The sequence below is a fragment of the Camellia sinensis genome, chromosome 8, assembly GCF_055761805.1.
Source record: "Camellia sinensis isolate YWXY chromosome 8, ASM5576180v1, whole genome shotgun sequence".
NCBI classification, from domain to species: domain Eukaryota; kingdom Viridiplantae; phylum Streptophyta; class Magnoliopsida; order Ericales; family Theaceae; genus Camellia; species Camellia sinensis.
In genome coordinates this window covers 134,675,323-134,690,009 of record NC_138968.1, presented here as the reverse complement: position 1 = coordinate 134,690,009, position 14,687 = coordinate 134,675,323, and the positions used below count along the sequence as shown (strand labels likewise).

Below are 14,687 nucleotides of genomic sequence, written 5' to 3'. Positions count from 1 at the left end.
GAGTAACTGGAGCTTTGTGCACTTTAAGAAATACAGTAATGTTATCAACCCCACCTTCATTATCTATAGGAGAAAAGACTTCAAATAGTAATAAGCAACCTTTCTTTCAATCCTATACAAAAATGAGACTTTTAGCAACAAATAAACTCCATCACTAAAAGTAAAAAATGGATCACAAAAAGTATTAGCGACAGATATGAGGCGTGGTAACAAGTGGTGTGACAAATAGTATTTGCAACGGAAATAAACCGTCGCAATTTTTTGGTGACGGATTGTGCCTATCTTTTGCAACGGAAATTAGCCGTCGCCACAAGTATGAGACAAAATATAGCTTTCTTTTTGCAATGGATATAGTTCACGAATTGCGACGGTGTTATACTGTCATTAAAAAATTTAAACTCTTTAGCGATGCTTTAAATTCTGTCGCTAAAAGTTAAATTGCTGGAAATTTTTTCCCCTTATTAAATTGATTTTTCTTTTTCTCGCAAAATATTATTTTAAAAATTGTGAAACCATTATATAAAATTACCTATATAAATTATTAATATTTCCTACATTCATATTTACTAATCCCTGTATCAACTTTTAATATTTGCAAAAACAAATATCAATGCACACTCACATCAAATATTCGAATAATAATCCAAAGCAATCATATTACTAAATTTAATCAAAATATTTAATACAACCCGAATTTTAGTATCCATATCAAACCACTGGCCAAATAACAAAACAAATCAATGTGAAAACAAATATCAACATTGGTAGTAAATTCCGACTTCGATATGAGAATATATCATCACCGCCTCCTCAGTATGGTAACAACTGTAAACAAACAAATATTCAAATTATTTTTTAAAATAACAAATATTCAAATTATTTACAATGAAATTAAAATCAAGCTACAAAAAATCTCAGAGTTATCTAAACTTTTGAATCAATTTAACATGAATGACATAAGAACTATTACTGGTTTCTATTTTCAAACCATCGAAGTGTTATCAAAAGTGTTTATGTGACTAGATTACAGAGATTACAAAAGAAAATAAGGTAAAATAAATTTATTCCAATGTCAATAGTTCACCAGAATCACCATTCAAATCAAAACTACTAAGATCCATATCCATTAAAATAAAAACATGTAATCAGAGAACACTCATGAATTCAGATATTTAAAATAGTCACATGACTACTACTATCACCACGTCCAGAACTTTCATGAATTCAGATATTTAAAATTCACTCAACAAATTAAACAACACGTATGCCATTGATGTGATCAGCAATCAAGAAAACAAACAGACAAGTAGCCTCCTTATTTCTCTGTTTCTTGAACTGCTTATGTTCTTTCTTTGCACTCTGAATCACCTGGGCTATGGCTAGTTTGCAGCTTTGACCATAAGAAGATAGCATACATACGGACACAAGACACGTGCACAAAAAAAATATTATTAATAATCACTGACACAGCCAATCTTAACATAAGGCATGGCTAATGAGGACAAGGGAGCATATATAGTATACACTCCCCATACAAATACTGTACATTCAACATTGATCAATTTTCTAAATTTCTATATTTATAATTTCATAACACGAAGGACAAATCTCAACAAATTCATTTCAAGTGATTTCAATTTTCAATTGAGTCATCCCCCCAACCCACCCAATCCAACCCCCCAAAACAGGTAAGATGAATTTAAAATTTCACATAGATTGCATAGGATGGAGTCAGGAAATGAAAAGACAAAACAACGCATGGTTGAATACCTCATAGCACGATAAAATGGCCTGTACCGTAGGACATATGAAAGAGGGCATCCAAGTATGGCAGAGATTGTTGCTAGGAAAAAAATCTTTAAATCTGGAAATAGTGAACCATGTCAGAAGCACTAAACTGAAGCATATCAACAACTTAAAATCATCATAAACAAGAAATCCCCTAAAAGAAAGAAGAAAACAAGAGTTTAAGAAGTTTAAGAATGAACACAATTAGAATGCTTCAGAAATCTTCTAATTTTTAAATTTAAAAAAAGAAAAAAAGAAAAAAAAAACAAGGTTTACTTACTACAAGCAGTATGCCCTGGCACCAACAAATTAGGTTTAGTTTCTACAACTACAGTATTATGTAGCAAGCGTATGACAAGAATAAACACCGATTAGTTCTTGATTGTCTTGTAAATGAAACCACCATCACCATCATTATCTGCAATAAGCAAGAAGTATATATTAAACTAACATTTGTGACAGATTGAAATCAACTTTGTAAAAAGCCTCCGAAGTCCTGCCAAAATTTATTTTCAGGCAGTATAAATTTTAGAATGATGGTACCTAAAATGGCTCAAGATAAAAACTTAAATCAAAATTTAAAAGAAAACATCCAGAAGATTTAAAAGTTTGCATACTAGCAAAATTGATGCTTCAAATTAAAATGGCCCATTGACAATAAATCAAAGCAAAGAAACAGTTGTCATTGAATTACCCATGAGAAAATATCATCCTCTGCTGTACTTGAATCTGGGCTCATGGGGCTCTTGCTGCGTGCCGTCCATCACTGTTCTATAGGAGCCGGTGCGGGTATCACTTCCTTGTCTATAAGTTGCATAAACTCTTCTATATATTCAAGATCTTTCATGCTAGGCTTTTGATAAGGTTCCAGCAGGAAAACAGGTCTCAGATACCCATTGTTGGCCACCACAATCGAAGCCCAGAATTTCATCACTCCAGCCTACTCTGTATCCCTCTGACTTCCTCCAGAACTCTGCCTCAGCTTGATTGACCTTTATGATATGGTTTTTGTTGAGAGGATCAAGTCAAGGGCATGTAGTTTATCTCTTGGCTCTGTAAAAGAAAGCTCATTTATGTCTTGCTCATTGTTGTCCAGAGATTTGGTTGCTGTCACATTACATCTGCAAATAGCTATTAAAGCAGGTCATTAACCCAAATAAACAACAATTTAGAATTACAAAGAACATCGATAAGAAATGGAAACAATAAATAAAATATGAGGTGAAACCGAAAAATAAAATAGCCACAAACATTGAGGTCATTCCTCTTAATTAGGGAATGAATGATCAATAGCCATTAACAGAAGCTTTAAAATAAACTAAGTGGAAATAGAAAAACAGCATGCGGGAATTCGAAAGGCAAGTAAATTAGAATTCATCAATACTATATTTTGGTTTAAACAGGGTGTTGTTCAACGTAGGAAAATTAACATGCCCGTCAGAAAGTAACATGCCCGTCATGCTGAACACCAAACTTGAATATCAACTGATAATATGAAAGCAATTGTGGGACAACAATTATAATTAAGAAAGACCTACTTGCATGTCCACTGGTGGACATTTGAACTCAAAAATTCGAACAATTGAACCTACTTGCATTACCCAAGCAAATTCCTTTTGGCACCCCACCCTAACCCTTGATAAGCATAGAACATAAGCAAAAACAGATCTGAAATTACCTTTTATGCGAGTGTAGTGTTGAAATGCGCAAAACAGATATGAAGATCGAAGAGAGAACTAAAAATACCAGCAAAAACAGAGAGTGAGACTCAAAAAATCAATCCATCGATCAACTGAAATAGATTTGAACAAAAGAAATTGATCGATTATCTATCAAATGCCAGTTTTTTTTTTTTTTTTTCAAAATGTTATGTTTTGTCTTTAAAAGCATATTTTTTTAGAGACAAATTACGTTTGTCTCTAAAAAATTGTCTCTAAAATACAAATTTCCTGTAGTGACATAGATTATGCAGAGGGAATGATGAAAGGGTCAATCAAGAACTAGAGAGAGGAACTTAGAGAGAGATAATAGAGAGAAATTCTCAATTCAATTCAATGTATTCAAGTCCCTTACAACTGATGTGGTACTCCTCTATTTATAAGATATACTGTCTACACTATCTACCACATGACATGCACATGACACTACATCATACTTTCCCTCTTAAGAAAAGACTTGTCTTCAAGTGAAGATAACAAAATACAACCAATACTAGAAATGAAAGATACAAAAAAAAAAAAAAAAAAAAAAACCAAGTACGAGATGACAACTTTTCAAGGAACTAATCTACAAGGTTAGAGGCATCATCAATGGAAGAGGCATCCGAAAAGTAAGGTACAAGGTGTTGCACGTTAAAGGTATTGGAGATGCCTAAATGAGGCGGTAGCTTGACTTTATAAGCATTGTCGTTAATCTTGTGCAACACCTCACAAGGTCCCACCTTCTTGTCACTCAACTTAGTGTAGGTGCCATGGGGATATCTCTCTTTGCTCAATACCACCCACACAAGATCCCCTACTTCAAACACTACTCTTCACCTATGCACATCACTGGCCACCTTATACTTTGCATTAGACTTTTCAATTTGGGCTCTCACTTGAGAGTGAATGCTCTTCATGAACGTGGCCATATCCTCCGCCTTAACGCTTCCTCTCCTTGAGAGTGGCAAAGGCACCAAATGCACCACACTTGAAGGCCTAGTTCCATAAACTACTTCAAAGGGAGAAGTATTTATGGTGCGGTTAATAGATGAATTGTAAGCAAATTCAGCCAAAGGAATGATGCCATCCCAACTCTTGGGGTGATCGCCCACAAGGCACCGCAACAAGTTGCCAAGGCTATGGTTCACTACCTCCGTTTGACCATCAGTTTGCGGATGGAATGTAGTACTAAAACTCAAGGCCGTGCCAATTTTCCTTCACAAAGTTCGCCAAAAGTGAGCAAGGAACATAGTATCTCTATCAGACACAATAGAAGTAGGCACCCCATACAACTTGTAAACTTCCATGAAGAAGAGATTAGCAATGTTTGTAGCATCCATGGTCTTCTTGCAAGGTATGAAATGTGCCATCTTGGAGAAACGGTCCACCACTACCATGATAGAATCACTCCGCCATTGAGTAGAAGGGAGACCCAACACAAAGTCCATACTAAGGCACCGCCAAGGAGCTTCCGGCACCGGTAAAGGTAGATATAGCCCCGCATTAGTGGCAGCCCCCTTGCTCCTTTGACAAATTTGACAACGCTTCACATGACTTTGCACATCCTTGGCCATGCCCGGCCAATAATAAGCATTTTGAAGCGACCCAAGGGTCTTGTCCTTACCAAAATGCCCCATCTTATGATGCTCAACCAACAAATGTGCCCTTAAGGAGCAACTAGGAACACACAACTTAAGGCCATGGAAAAGGAAACCATCCCTTATCATGTAACTTGGATAAGCCGTTCTATCCCCCCGTTGCAAAGCATTAAAGATCTTGGAAAAGTAAGGATCACTTGCATAGAATGTGCAAAATTCATCAAAACCCACAATTTCATTTTTCATTTCAATCAAGAGAGTCGTGCGCCTACTTAACCCATCAGCCACCTTATTAAGAACCCCCGATTTGTGTTGCAAAGAGAATGTGAATTGTTGCAAGTAGGCCACCCATTTGGCATGGCATTTGTTAAGATGGGATTGAGTATTGATGTACTTGAAAGCTTCATGATCGGTGTTGAGCACAAACTCCTTGTATGCAAGATAGTAGCTCCAATGCTTGATGGCTTGGATAATGGCATAAAATTCCAAGTCATAAGTGGAATACTTGAGCTTAGCCCCATTTAACTTTTCACTAAAGAAAGCAATGGGCCATCCTTCTTGGCTAAGGACGCCTCCAATACCCAACCCCAATGCATCACAATCAAGTTCAAAGGTCTTGTCAAAATCCGGTAATGCCAATATTGGAGCCTCGGTAAGCAACTTCTTCAAAAGATGGAAACTATCGGCGACTTCCTTGCTCCACTCAAAAGTTTGAAGCTTGAGAATGTTGGTCAAAGGGTCAGCAATGCTACTAAAGTTGCGGATAAATCGCCTATAGAAAGTAGCCAAACCATGAAAACTCCGTACTTCTTGGATACTAGAAGGAGTGGGTCATTCCACAATTGCTTTGACCTTCTCCACATCCATAAGCACCCCACGAGAAGACACAACATATCCCAAGAAAATGACTTGGTCCACGGCAAAGGTGCACTTCTTAGTGTTGCCATAGAACTTGTCTCGCCTCAAAAGCTCAAAGACTTGCCGAAGGTGGCACAAATGTTCTTCCAAACTTCGACTATAAATCAAGATATCATCGAAGTAGACCACTACACACACCCCTAAAAGTGGTTGCAACATCTGCGTCATCACTCTCATAAAAGTACTTGGAGCATTGGCAAGCCCAAATGGCATCACAAGCCACTCAAATAGGCCATGAGGCGTTTTAAAGGCCGTTTTCCACTCATCATCGGGCTTGATGCGGATTTGATGATACCCGCTTCTAAGATCAATCTTAGAAAACACCTTTGATCCGGCAAGGCAATCCAACATATCATCTAATCTTGGAATTGGAAAGCGGTACTTGATGGTAATCTTGTTGATGGCACGACTATCCACACACATACGCCAAGAGCCATCCCTCTTTGGTGTCAAAAGCGCCAGAACACCACAGGGGCTAATGCTAGGCCGGATATACCCTTTAGCCAAAAGCTCTTCTACTTGCCGTTGCAACTCCTCTTTCTCTTTTGGAGACATGCGATAGGCCAGTTTGTTTAGAAGCGCCGACCCGGGGACCAAATCAATACGATGTTCAATGTCACGCATAGGAGGCAAATCGGGAGGAAGCTCTTGGGAAAAGACATCAGAATACTCTTCCAAAAGAGTAGCCACCTCAACCTTTTCTCTAGAAGCACCTGTGTGGACAATTGGAACCAACACCAATACAATCCCAAAATCCCGACTTTCTTCCACAAACTCCTTGGAAGCAAGTAATGTAGTGGCACTAGGAGATGACTTGGAAACATCCTTGGAAGTAACCTTTTCCTTCATTGGAAGCAAGGTAAACCGTATATCATTCTTGACAACGGTGTAGGTGTTTCGTTTGCCATCATACAAAGATTTCCAGTCATATTGCCAAGGTCGCCCAAGTAGAATGTGACAAGCATCCATAGGCACGATATCACACCATGCTTCATCAAAGTATTTTTTCCGAATAGAAAATGAAATCAAGCACTATTTGGTAACCTTGATCTCATTGCCTTTCTTGAACCGAGATAGAGAATAAGGATGGGGATGTTCCTCCACCGGAAGATTGAGTTTGTCCACCACTTCTTGAGAAACTACGTTATCACAACTTCCACTATCGATGATCATGTTACAAACACGGCCACCAATGTTGCAAGTAGAATAAAAGATATTGGTACGCAACCAATCTTCTTGGCTCTCTAGTTTTGGTGAGAGAAGAGTCTTCTTCAACATAAGAGCAAGACCCTCTTCTTCATCACTATCTCCACCAATTGCTACATTACCCAAAGGATCAAAGATTGGAGCATCTTCAAAGTCACCATGCTCCTCAACTTCTTCTATGAGAAGTGCCTTGTTCTGATTGTTACCCAAGTTCTTGCGGCAATCGGAAGATCTATGCCCCAGTTCATCACACCTAAAGCATTTGAAGGTTCCACCTTGTGGTGGATTTTGGTTTCCGAAAACACCATTAGGACGAGGAGCTTGAGAGGAGGAAGCACCCTTATCCACAAACTTGGAAAGAGGAGTAGCTTTGGCAAAGCTAGGAGTGGAAGGACCCGGCCTAAAACCACCTCGAAACCCTCCTTGGAAGTATTGTCCCATTGGGGAAGCACGGCAGCTTTGTTGCTTCTCCACGACTAAGGCCCGATTATAAGCTTCGGAAACACTATATAATGTGTGCAAGGCAAGAACATCTTGGATGGAAGATTTCAAGCCGCTCACATAGCGGGCCACATGTTGCTCTTCACTTTCACTTAAATCAACCCGCGCAATGAGGTGGTAAAAGGCTTCCATGTATTCATTCACACTACCATCTTGCTTGAGAACATGAAGGTGTTGATGCACACTTTGGAGGTAATTGAATGGTAGAAATGGCCCTTTAACTTCTTTTTGATTTTCTCCCAATCATGGAGTTTCTTCTTTCCACATCGGCGATGGTTGAGTTGAAGTTGTTCCCACCAAGCGGAAGCTCTCCCCTTCGACCGAATAGCCACAAGCTTAACTTTCTTTTCAACGGAGACCTCTCCATAGTCAAAGATCCGCTCAATGGTGTTGAGCTAATCAATGAACTCATCGGGATTGAGGCTTCCATGAAATTCGGGAAGTTCAATCTTGATATTGTTCTCCCATTTGTGTTCCATCCTACCCACATCCGTTCGACGCCGCCGTGGGGCCCAAAAAATATTATCAAAAGAATGATGAGTACCACCAGTTTCATCGGAACCATCACTATCCTCGGTAGGAGGTAGGAGACGTTGCACCGTCTCACTTATCTATGGTTGTAAATAGTTATCTTACTAACTACCCTGATTACTCTCAACCTGAAATTACTTCTTTAATTACCTTCGGTTTTACAGGTATGCTCAAATCTTGGTGGGAAAAATACCTTACTGAAGATCAAAGAGAATCAATCTTATATGCTAATAAAAAAGCTGAAAATGATTTGTCAATCTTTGATGAAACTATTGGCTATTACAAACCTGACGGTGTTAACACATTAATCTATACCATAGTTAGACATTTCATAGGTACTCCTACTAATATATATTCTTGCATACATGATCAACTTAGTAACCTTACTTGTCCAAAATTAAGTGATTTTAGATGGTATAAAGATGTATTTACCTCTAGAGTTATGTTAAGAGAAGATTGTACTAAATCTTTTTGGAAAGAAAAATTTATTAACGGATTACCTAGTTTGTTTCCTGACAAAATTAGAGATGTTCTTAGTCAACCTACTGGTATCATTGAATATGACACTTTAACTTATGGTGATATCATTAGCACTATTCAAAAAGAAGGATTAAAAATGTGTATTGATCTTAAACTCAGTCACAAAGCTACTAAAGATAAACATAAGGCTAAATATGAATTAGGTAATTTTTATGAACAATATGGTTTACCTCCTGTTGCACCTTTCTGTAGGAAAACACATAAAAAAACATAGTAAATCCCATTACAAATATTCAAACAAGTATTATAGCGATCCCGGGTTTACCCTTGTTGTACAGTGATCCGGACATGTGTCCGTGGATGTTGGTAGTTGTTTATTATCTTCGTTGCATCGTTTTTACTTTGTATATTGAGTTTTGGGATGTGTTGGGCAGGTTTGTTACAGGTTGGTTGTGTTTGGGAGCCTAGTGTTGCTGTCCAGATTTTTGGTCCTTCGCTCGAGCGAGGAGTTTGTCGCTCGAGCGAGAGTGAGGTTCGTGTCTGGTGGGTCGAGCCAGGGTGGCTTCGCTCGAGCGAGTGTTGCGTCTGGTTCTGGACCTGAGAGTTGTGTTTCTTGGCTCGAGCGGTCTGGTTTGTTCTTCGCTCGAGCGAGTGGTCCGTCGCTCGAGCGTGCTTGTGGTTGCAGACCTGAGGGTTCGAGTTGTTGGCTCGAGCGAGCATTCCTTCGCTCGAGCGCACTTTTGAGTTTTTGGCTCGAGCAAGAGCTTCTTGGCTCGAGCGAGAGTATTCTGTGTCTGGTCGCTCGAGCGACGAAGGCTTCGCTCGAGCGAGCGTGTTTTATATCAGCGGACAGTAGCGATTTTAAACATCACATTTTCACTTTCTTTTTGATCCAAAACCTAAATCTGAGACTCTCTCTCTACACTTATATTCTCTCTAAGATTTGATCTCCCTAGGGTGTGAATCTAGCCTAGGGCCTTTGTTAAAAAGATAGAGGGCATTGAGAGCTTTGATTTAATCTGAAAAAGTTTGGATTTGGAGCACGTTGGACTTTGAGTCTTCATCTCCTTTTTGGCTCAAACTTCGAGGTAGGGATATCCTACTCCTCTCTATGGATTTTGTCTTTAAATTTTGGTATTTTGAGATGTTGGGCTTGATTTGGTAATTTGGTAAGAGTTTGGGGGCTTTTGTGTAATTTTACAAAGGTTGGGGTTTTATTCATAATAAACCTAGATGCATGTTTGTCATAGAGAAATGGAATTGATGTTAAATCATTGATGAAAATGGGACCTAAGGGTTGAAATGGTAATTATGGAAAATGGCCTAATTACATTGTTTGATTAATTGGGGTAATTAATGGTGAGAAATGAGGAAATGAAATGTTGATTGAATATCCATTGTGCATTTATTTTCTGTTTTAGAAATAACTGCTTTGGGCTATCGGTGGAGGATAGTCGTGATTGTTGTAGACAATGCATGATGATTAGGCAAACGGAAACTAATCAATGGAATGTGTCATGGAACTTGACGGTTGATAGAATACATTAACTATGTGTATTGAGTGATTGTATATAGAACCATTGTGTTTGTATACGTTATGTGTAGAGGAGGAGATAGGGGATGTACTCCGCGGTTTAGGGGAAGATAGGGGATGTACCTCTAAACCGGATAGTGTTGGGAGAAGATAGGGGATGAACTCCGTAGATACAGCTCATATGCTTGTCTAGAGAAGTGAAGATAGAGCTTATATGCTTATCTTTGTGATGTGTGGATATAGCTTTTATGCTTATCTGTGGATATTGTGGTTATACATATCTGTTGTAGAATGTGGATATAGCTTATTTGCTTATCTGAGAATGTGGATATTGTTGTTATACATATCTGTTGTAGAATGTGGATAGTGCTTATATGCCTATCTGTTGAAAAAGGGAAAATGAAAAGTAATTTGGACTCATAAGTCGTATGACATAAATATGTGATTTATGTGATTGTATCAGTGTTGGCCATCTATCAATTGCTATTATTTTAGTCATTGTTCAAGGTTGGTTTAGTGTATTTCTACTGGGCTGTGGCTCACCCTATATGGGAATATCATTTTCAGGTGCAGGTAGCATGCCACCTCCAAAGACATAGCTGGGAGGCTAGAGGCGGACATACTTTTGTCGCTTAACTTTTTGATGTATTACATGTAACTTCAAGCCAAGGGCTTAATGTGTAAACGAGTTAGTACTCTGTTGTTGTAACCAAGTGTTAACTTGGAAAGCTGTAAGCCCGTTGGGCATTTTGTTTTGATGTTAACATGTAATACTTATGTAATAGAACTCTAATGTATAAAAGAATGTGGTTAGTTTATATGTAAATGCATGTCTTATCTGATGGGTTTATGTTGTTATTTTGAGGGCGTTACAACTTGGTATCAGAGCGTACCGGGTTCGAATACTTTGGGTACGTGGGAAGTAATTAGTATCACAATGGGTTTGTCTCGCTTGATAGAGACCTAGATGTAGTATCATATGCTATGTGCTTACTTGATAATATGCTTATGTGACTATGTGGGTATCGGATTTAATTTCTAGGATGTTGATTGGATCCTTGGGTTTCTGGGAGTCTTGTTAGAAAAGCACTTGATCAATGCTGTTTCTAACCGGAACTCTAGTAACGCCTCGGGACTATCATTATCCGGAAATGAAATTCGTAAGTGCTTATGTGTTTATGTGCTTGTGTGGAGTGAATTACAGTTGTCCATGCATTAGGACGTGAGTGTTTAGTTTCGGGACATTTGTGAATGTGCTAATGTTCTGTGTTACCTTTATTAGGATGTCAGGACGAGGACGAGGTGCTAGGCGTGGTAGACCTGCGAGGCAGGAAGTACCGTTACAGGGTGAGGTTCCGGCGGTGCAGGAGGGAGTTGGTCAGGCCAATGTGGCCGAGCCAGTGGGTCAGCAGGCTATGGGTGCCTTGGCCAGAGAGATAGCAGGAGCTTTGGGTATTCTTAGAGCTGGAAATCAGGCCGCTGAGGCAGGGCCTTCTTTCTTGAAGAGGGAGTTCTTCCGGTCTAATCCGGATGAGTTTATTGGGGATCCGAAGGAGCCACTGAAGGCTGATGAGTGGCTAGAGCAAATGAGTAAGACGTTCGAGATGCTTGGCATCGAGGACGGAGCACTGAAAGTGACCTTGGCATCCTTCCAACTGAAGGGAGATGCGGGTCAATGGTGGAAGTATGAGAAAACTCGTGTTGGTGGTACTTGGGAGGCGTTTATAAATGCTTTTCAGGAGAGGTTTTTGTCTGCAGCAGCTAGGGAGAAGCTGAGGGATCAGTTCAGCCGGCTTAATCAGCAGGGCTTGTCAGTGGCCGAGTTTGAGGCTACCTTTACTAGTTTGTCCAGGTTTGCACCTGAACTGGTGGCGTCTGAGGAACGCCGTTGCTATGAGTTTGAGCGGAAGTTGAGACGGGGCCTCAAGTTGAGGGTTGGTGGGTCTTACATCCGAGAGTATAGACACCTGGTAGATGCTGCAGCTCATATGGAGCTCGTGATGCAGGAGGAGGATGAGGGGCAGAGAGGCTCCAAGAGGAGCCAAGATGGTCAGGGTGATGGCAGGAGGCAGAGGGGTTCTAACCCTCAGCAGTCGCAGGGTGGTGTTGCTAGATTGATCTTCCCAGTGCCGAGTGCAGGCTCCGGGAGAGGTGGTCAGGGGGATTTCACCTGTTACAAGTGTGGCTAGCTGGGTCACAAGGTTTCTGTTTGCCCGCAGAAGGGTGGGGGTCAGAGAGCTGCTTCTTCTTCAGCTAGACCGCAGAGTCAGAGTTCGGGCAGCGGGCAGCCCTTGTCTTGTTATCAGTGTGGACAGCCTGGGCACCTGAAGAGGTTTTTCCCGCAGTTGAGTGCCACTTCGGGAGCGTCTGGTTCTAGGCAGACGCAGGGTTTTCAGCCAGCTCAGTCTGTGCAGGCCTCGAGGGCCAATCCGGGAGCTTCGTCATCCCAGTCAGTGCAGCAGTCTTTTGCTCCGAGAGGTGAGCAGGTAGACCAGGGGCCTACGGGGCGCGTGTATGCTGTTACCGCGCAGGATTTAGTACCAGCTCCATCAGTAGTGAGAGGTACTTTTCTGTTTTGCAACTCGGTTGCTAATGTGTTGATAGACACGGGTGCATCTCATTCTTTTGTATCTGCTGCATTTGCATCTGTTTTGGAATTGGAGTTAGCACAGTTAGCATCTCCTATTTGTGTGGTATCGCCTTTGGGTGGTGAGTTGATTCTGAAACAGGGTGTTAGAGGATGTGATATAGAGGTTGCCGACTATAGGCTTCCTTTTCCGTTTGTTGTCATGCCTATGAAGGGTTTTGATGTTATTTTGGGTATGGACTGGCTATCGTCATACCGGGCCGTTATTGATTGCTACCGCCAGAGGGTCACGTTATGTACCTTGAGCGGGGAGTGGTTCCATTTCTTGGGAGACCGGGTTGGTAGTGTTTTGCCACCGGGGTATGATTCGCGAGGGCGAAGTGAGCTTAGTAGTCTACTTACTAGCTTTGAGAGTAGTGAGTGTGTTGAGACAAAGATTGTGTTGCCGAGGGTGGTTTGTGAGTATTCGGATGTCTTTCCCGAAGATCTCGTTAGTTTGCCACCTCACCGAGAGATAGAGTTCTCTATTGATTTAGTGCCCGGCACGGCGCCGATTTCTATGGCACCTTATCGTTTTCCTCCAGCAGAGTTGGTTGAGTTGAAAGTTCAGCTCCAAGAATTGCTAGATAAGGGCTTTGTTCGCCCTAGTGTTTCGCCGTGGGGAGCGCCGGCCCTCTTTGTTAAAAAGAAAGATGGTGCCTTGAGACTGTGTATTGACTACCGGAAGTTGAATCGGGCTACGGTTAAGAATAAGTATCCTATGCCCCGTATAGATGATTTGTTTGACCAGTTGAAGGGTTCCCGTTGTTTCTCTAAGATAGACTTGAGATCGGGTTACCACCAGTTGAGGGTCAGGGAGGAGGACATTCCTAAGACGGCATTCCGTACGCGGTATGGCCATTATGAGTTTCTGGTGATGCCATTTGGGCTTACCAATGCACCGGCAGTCTTTATGGACTTGATGAACCGGATTTTCTGGGAGTTCTTAGACCGATTTGTGGTCGTCTTCCTGGACGACATCCTTATCTATTCGCCTTCAGAGGAGGAGCACGAGGAACACTTGAGAGTGGTGCTTGAGTTGCTTAGAGCCCATAGGCTGTATGCCAAGTTTGGGAAGTGTGAGTTCTGGTTGAGGGAAGTCAAATTCTTAGGCCACGTGGTATCCGGGGAAGGGGTGTCTGTTGATACATCCAAGGTTGAGGCAGTGCAAGATTGGGCACAGCCTAAGAGTGTGTTTGAGATCCGCAGTTTTCTGGGATTGGCTGGGTATTACCGTCGGTTTGTGAAAGATTTCTCCAGGTTAGCGTCACCGTTGACTAGACTGACTCGGAAGGGAGTCAAGTTTGTGTGGAGTGAGACTTGTGAAAAGTCGTTCCAAGAGCTGAAAGTTAGATTGACCACCGCTCCGGTGTTGATTATTCCGGAGAGAGGGTTGGGTTATGCGGTTTATTGTGATGCCTCACGAGAGGGTTTGGGTTGTGTGTTGATGCAAGAGGGGAAAGTGGTAGCTTATGGCTCACGTCAGTTGAAAATACACGAGAAGAATTACCCCACACACGACCTAGAGTTAGCAGCTGTGATCTTTGCCTTGAAAATCTGGAGGCACTACCTTTATGGTGAGAGGTTCGAGGTATTCTCGGACCACAAGAGTTTGAAGTATCTGTTTACACAGAGAGACTTGAATTTGCGGCAGAGGAGGTGGATGGAGTTCATCGAGGATTATGATTTTGAGTTGCATTATCATCCGGGAAAGGCCAATGTTGTGGCTGATGCCCTTAGTAGGAAGACCATTAGTGATGTAGCTTATATAGCCATCCGGGAATGGGAGATGTTGGGAGCACTTG

General features: G+C 41.2%; 3 long non-coding RNA genes across 3 annotated transcripts in view; 1 reads left to right on the top strand and 2 right to left on the bottom strand.

Moving 5' to 3' along the window:
- The window catches only part of LOC145797133 (uncharacterized), a 32,431-nt gene extending 21,370 nt beyond the window's left edge, over positions 1–11,061 (top strand). Inside the window, exon 3 of the long non-coding RNA XR_014338257.1 lies at positions 10,824–11,061. This is a non-coding gene — a long non-coding RNA (uncharacterized LOC145797133). The remainder of the gene's footprint in view (positions 1–10,823) is intronic.
- Positions 631–2,284, bottom strand: LOC145797131 (uncharacterized). The gene is made up of 3 exons (XR_014338253.1): positions 2,072–2,284; positions 1,771–1,864; positions 631–825 (listed from the first exon to the last, which is right to left on the bottom strand). It is a non-coding gene; the product is annotated as an uncharacterized LOC145797131 (long non-coding RNA).
- On the bottom strand, positions 2,602–3,589 carry LOC145797132 (uncharacterized). The gene is made up of 2 exons (XR_014338254.1): positions 3,467–3,589; positions 2,602–2,909 (listed from the first exon to the last, which is right to left on the bottom strand). It is a non-coding gene; the product is annotated as an uncharacterized LOC145797132 (long non-coding RNA).
- Positions 11,062–14,687: the final 3,626 nt, after the last annotated feature.